The 6,193-nt window shown below is 45.3% G+C and overlaps 1 pseudogene; it reads right to left on the bottom strand.

The window, feature by feature from the left end:
* Window positions 1-1,651: 1,651 nt before the first annotated feature.
* Window positions 1,652-5,639, bottom strand: LOC136499814 (uncharacterized; annotated as a pseudogene).
* Between the last annotated feature and the right edge of the window lie 554 nt (window positions 5,640-6,193).

Below are 6,193 nucleotides of genomic sequence, written 5' to 3'. Positions count from 1 at the left end.
ATTTGGGTGGTTCTATCACAAAACCCCCCTTCACCCATGATTTTGGTCGTTGTTGGTGATAGCCTGGGTGATCACCACCGGTTGCGAGGCTAGCGGTGGTATTGTTCATCACCACTGGATCAGCGTACAATATGCTGGTGTTGTCGGTTACCTTCATCGTCGTGTCAGAGCTCGATCTAGAGGATGAGGAAGAGCCGAAGAGGAGCAGGACAGCGGCAATGAGCAGGAGTGGAAGAATGATGGCAGCAACGACGACGATGGACGATGGGAATGAGAGTCCCAACGATAACAGCGGGGATGAGGAGGAGGAGGATGATGAGGAAGGGGTTCATCCAATTGACTTGCAGGCAATTCCGGCAGTGAGATACTTGTGGAAGCCGAAAGAATTCCATCAGGCTTGCAATGCTAGGGACTATGGTGGGGACAGAACTTCCCAAACGCTTCACTTCCACTCCAAGCTCTAGTATTAGTTGTTCTAGGGTATCTTTGATAGGAGGCCGATGCATGTTAAGCAGCAATGGGTCAATTGGGCCTATCTTGAGAAGCATCCGCAGATGGCACCGATGGTCGAGATGTTCAAGGTTATGGGATAGAGAAGGGCTATGTGTCTCAAGTAGAACTGGAGTGAGGCTCTGATCCGGTAGTTTTATGCTACGCTGGAGGTTCTGATGGACAAGGAGAGGCTCTTTTGGATGACGGGCACAATGTTGCACAGCTTCCAGTGCCCCGCGCTGGCTGTTGCGAATGTCACCGAGCTCGTGCGACTTCCCACACTCCAGCAACCATGACAAGTAGGGAGGCGCACGTGGCAAACATCACTATGCAATGGCGACAAGGAGAGAGAGAAGAGAAACCAACAAAACGGTGAGGACGGGTGTTGCACTAGGGTTGGGCTAAGGGGGGCTTTCAAGAAAATTGTCAATTCAATGGGGATGTTCTAGAAAACGGGGAGACTACCAATTCTTTACTTCTTTGCATTGAAATAAAATTTATATCAAGGTATTGGTCATAAAATATCCAAATATAGTTACTTTTTAGAGAGGGCTTGTTGGACAACATATTGATTTCCTAAAAGTTAGAGGCACTTTTTTACAAAACATGCAAAGACAAGCATCAGCGCACAGAAGAACCACCAATGCTCCGAATGCTCTCCTACGAGCAAGGGGTAGTAGGTTTTAATAAATCTAATACGAAGATTGTTGTGTGTTCAAGAAAAAAAATATTGTCAAGAATCCTTCAAAGAAGAAAATAGTATGCATCTTGAGTTTAGGAACATTGGATCTAACCAAAGTTCAAAAAAAACATTGGATCTAACCAATCTTCATCACGCATGGTAATAGTTGCAACACAAAAACAAGTCTTAATCAATAATGGAAGAGATAAAACCAGGATCAGTCCTCATTAGATGCAGTGTGTGTGGAACACTGGAAGTATTCCTAGCAGGATTACAATTTTCCTGCGGTTCCTTTGACATAATATCATTTGTGCTGAGGCCATCTTTAAAAGACAGTGGCCAAAGGATATGTGAACTCACATTGCATCCCATGCTATCATCATGGAATTAAGTGTGCCTTGAACTTTAGCCATTATTTAGTTTCCATTTATCTTGTCACACAAACATGAATCAGCTACACGGACTGATATTTTTTAGACCAAAGACCATTGTTCCTGCTTTATAGAAAGCAAAGTTTTGAGTTTGCTGGGATAACCAGCTTACAAGAGAAGCATTACAGTGCTCAAGGCACTTCCCCTCTAAACGGAAACAGAAATAGAACGAGGAACCAAAAGAAATACCGACCAGAAGAGCATCAGGACATTATAACAAACTTTTTTTTAGGAAAAAAAAAACTACACAGCTTTCACTGATCTCTTGATTGCGCCAAGTGTCGTGATAATCTCTGTGTCGTCGTCATTGACCAACTTTTCTCTTTCTACTTCAGCAGGATGCTCCATTTCTGCATAAAAATTATCGAGCGATGTACCAAAACATCAGGGTGGGCAATGATTTTATTGTTAAAAACATAGTCATTACAGGTTAACCAAAGACTCCAAGTTATATAAGCTAACAGAAAGATCAACATGGATTTGAGAACAACCCCTTCCTTACTACTAAGCTCAAAGAACTGGGTTAAGTTTGTTGGAAGAGCTACACGGCCTGGTACTCCTGAGGCTATGCAGAAACAAATGTATTCTCATATATAAAAAGAGTTAAGTGTGACACTGCTGTCCTTAAACAATGTTTTTAAGTCGTCCAGTCGAACCTAGTCGCCATGGGACCGATCAGGAGACTAATTGCGATTAGTCATCGACCAAGCCGATTAGTCAAGTCTAGTCGACCCCTGGTCGTCCTATATATCAGGACATATATACCTACTATATATATACCTATATATACTATATAGTATACACAATAAAGCAAGCATCAAGACTACATTAGTGTTTAGCTGGTAACTTACTTGTGGGAGTTGTTTTCTTCTCTTTTCTGCCATGTCCAGAGGTCCATATTCATGTCCCAAACTCCATTTCTTTGCTGACTTGCTGCTGAAAGCCTAAAATATCAAAGAAGGCCATAATTAGCAACACTAATGTAGTCTTGATCTTGACACAGCTCAATAGCAGCACTACTGCATTAGCAAGCACTGCTGCAGTAGCAAATAACTAGCATTTAGCAGTTAGCACATAGTAGACCATAGTAGCCACACAACCAGCATATTACATAACCAAACAAGTTCAGTACACATAAACTAAAGTGTTCAACACAGAATCACAAACATTGACATTTAACAGTTCAACAAAAGTAGACAACTAGCCATCTAATTAAGCAAATCAACATTAAAATTGAAGCCTCCATCTCCATCTCCAGTTGGTCTATCTCCAGTTTCGGTTGGTGCAGATTCTTCATCCTCCTCCATTGCTATTGCTGAATCTACATGCTGATCTTGGTCTTCATCATCAACTTCATCAATATCTTGAGTCACTGTGTTCCTTGGACGCTTTCTGTTCCTAGCATAAGTACGCCTCACAGGGCAGCAACAGCAGCACGAGTAGCCACAACCCTAGGCAAGTTACGTCCCTCTAGACTTTGAGTTGCACCAATAACCTCATCCACAACAGCCCAAGTCATAGCATCACCACCACCTTCCTGAACTGGTTCTGGTTCACAATTTTCGTCGACCCATTCAGTTTACCAATGAAATTCATCAAGCAAGAGTGGATTGCATCTCTTTCCTTTGGAACCCAGCTCTCTCATTTTTTTAAATCTGTTTTCCATCTTACGGTTGTAACTGACATATACCAACTTATTTAACCTTTGGTGCTCTAATCGGTTTTTCTTTTTTGGATGGACCAACACAAAATATAATGCAGAATCACATATCAATATTACTACCATACTTAATTACTCAGCAGTAGTACACTAGCACTTACAACAGAAAATTCACTCCGTATCCAGATGCAGCACAACAAAGGCTAACAATCATTTTTGCTAAACATTCTAACCCTAACAGGCTAAACTGCAAGCCCAGTAGCTCACATGTCCGCCCAGTTAAACAGGCCCAAAAACAGAGTAACCAAACTGGTCGTCCCTGTCCTAGTCGGACGACTAATCATGATTTCTCATCGACTAATCAGACAACCAGCTTTCTGGTCGAGCTAATCGAGTCGGACCTCCTGATCGAACATCAGGGACCGATTAGGACGAGTAATTGCGATTAATCGGACGACTTGAAAACATTGCTCTTGAATCTAGACAGAACCTGGGTACATATTACTCCTACTCTACAATTTGTAAAGGAAGATAGCAGTATAAGAAAACAGACACCATAACTTAGCATAAGAGACTACGAGTACAATAAAACAAAGGGCGTACCCAGTGCAGAGAGCTCTCGCTCCGTGCGGGGTCTGAGGAAAGGTGTCAATAGCGAGCCTTACCCTCGCTTATGCAATGCGAGGAGACCGCGACTCGAATCCGGGACCTTCCGGTCACATGCTGTAAGACTCTACCCCTTGCACCAGGCCCGCCCTTCAATAGGGTCTGGGAAAGGGATAAACCGAGACAAGCCTTTTTCCCACAAAATCTGCGGCGAGGCTGCTTCGAACCCACGACCTAATGACTTAGTGAGACAACTCTCACCACTGCATCAGACCTGCCCTTCTGAGTACAATAAAACAAAGATTTACCAATTATTTTTCTTTTTATCTTCCGCTTATATGTTATCATAACCAGTTCCACTTGAACAAGAACCTCTAGTCAGGGGCTCAAATTGTTACCTACTAAAGAAGTAGGCCATGGCATGAAGTAGGGATGAGCATGGCCATCAGCTTTTACATAAAAGAGCTTTTCCAGCTTCATTGTTTCCAGGCAGAAGGATAGGTACCAACAAGGCAAAGTAGCATCTCTAAATGTCTCAAATGTCGTCATGTACACAATGCCGTCCCGAATTGCAAACACTTTAAGCTGCTCAAGTTCATCCCGTTCGCCCTCGGTGGCCTCAAGAACCTCTTCCTCCATCTGCAACACATTTTGAAGCACCCACTTGTCAACACCATCAGCATCTGGTGTCCGGAGCCAAACGAAGAGTGTGAAATCGATCGCGGCCACGATGCAGAGCTTCCCATCCTTTGTATCCCCAGTCCTGTAGAGGTGGCCTTGCCCACTCAAGCCATGCGGCAGATCGATGACGGAGAATTGCAGCGTCGCAGTGTCCAGCAGGTGCGACCAGCACAGGAACCCATTCACCTGATTCCCCGAGAGAAGCCAGTACTTGCCGCTCGCCGGCTGTGTCGGCACAGGCTCCGACCAGGGGAGGATTTGCCACTTCCTGGTGGCCGACGAGAAGACGGCGACGCGCACCCGAGACTTGTCGTGGCAGGAGGAGACCACGCGGAACGAACGCCTGTCGGGAGCCTCGTCGTCGGGGACGACCAGGAAGAAATCACAGGAGATGAACTTGCCGTGAAGGTGGGGTTTTCGTTGCCGTCGGGGTTGAAGGAGAAGCCGAGGAGAGGGGGCGGGTGCAGCGCGCGGATGCAGCGGCGGAAGGCGGGGGAGGAGCGGACGGCGGCGAGGAAGGCGCGGCAGGTGAGGGCTGCGCGGACGAGCGAAGGGAGGGACGGGAGGCGGAGGCCATCTCGCGTATGGTGGTGGGGGCGGGCGGTTCCGCCGGTGACGGCGGGTGCTCAGAATGGGCGGCCATGGGGAGAGGGCGACGGAGAGGAAGAGAACGGGGGCTTCTTCAGGAGGACAGGAGACACTCAGGAGGCAGGTTTTTGGAATGGGCTTCAGTTGTTGGATGGGTTCGCCGTCGGTAGGTGGACAATTTGATTTGGAAGGAATGGGCTTCAGTTGTTGGATGGGCTGGCCGTCGTTGCAATTAGTCTAGATGATGTCCTACAAATTCAGCATACATCTCCAAGGAGAGAGCTATACCAAACAAGCCTCATCAGTTTATAGCTCTAGCAAACATTTAATCTTATCCGATCTAAATAAACTCTTAGCTATTTTAGACTTGTGTGGTAGTGACGAGTATATTAGGGCTTCTCCAGTGGCCAAAAGAACAACGACAGCTTACATGGTTTCTCTTGAGTCGGCTCAACTGCTGCAGGAAAATTGCTGCATCAACTTCTTGCATCAGACCCATTGGCCGTAAACAACTGTAAGAAAAATTGTTTGCTGCTTTGCGGGAGAAGCCATCTGCTTGGAGTTGCACAAGATTGATGAGTCGATTTGAGGAAAGCGATTCTTGTGCATGCACGGCAGCTTTTTTCAGATGATGGGTCGACTCACCACTGGCGATGCCCTTAATTCTAGAACTGAGAAGGTGGTGTTAACTTGAAGAGAGAGAATTTTTGAAGTACTCCCTCCATCTACAAAAGCATGCAACTATGGTATTTGTGTAAATCAAATTAGCTTAGCTTTGAACAAGTTTATAATGAATAATATTAATATTTATGTCTCCAACTAAGTTTACTATAAAAATATGTTTTATAATTAATTTAATGATATTTATTTTGTAATCATGAGTGTTTGGTCTTTGGAGGATAAGATCAGCAGCAGAAGGCAATGGTGTGTGCTGGGACATGAGCGCGACCAACTGTGCGCAGAGATATTGAACCTCGACAGGAGCGTGCTGATTGTCAAATGGTTCGAGAATCGAGATGCAGTGAGGCGTCAGCGCCCAACATTGTAATGTTG

This window comes from Miscanthus floridulus, chromosome 13 (assembly GCF_019320115.1).
Source record: "Miscanthus floridulus cultivar M001 chromosome 13, ASM1932011v1, whole genome shotgun sequence".
Taxonomy (NCBI): Eukaryota; Viridiplantae; Streptophyta; class Magnoliopsida; order Poales; family Poaceae; genus Miscanthus; species Miscanthus floridulus.
Note: the sequence above shows the minus strand (reverse complement) of the source record. Positions and strands in the feature narration are given on the sequence as shown.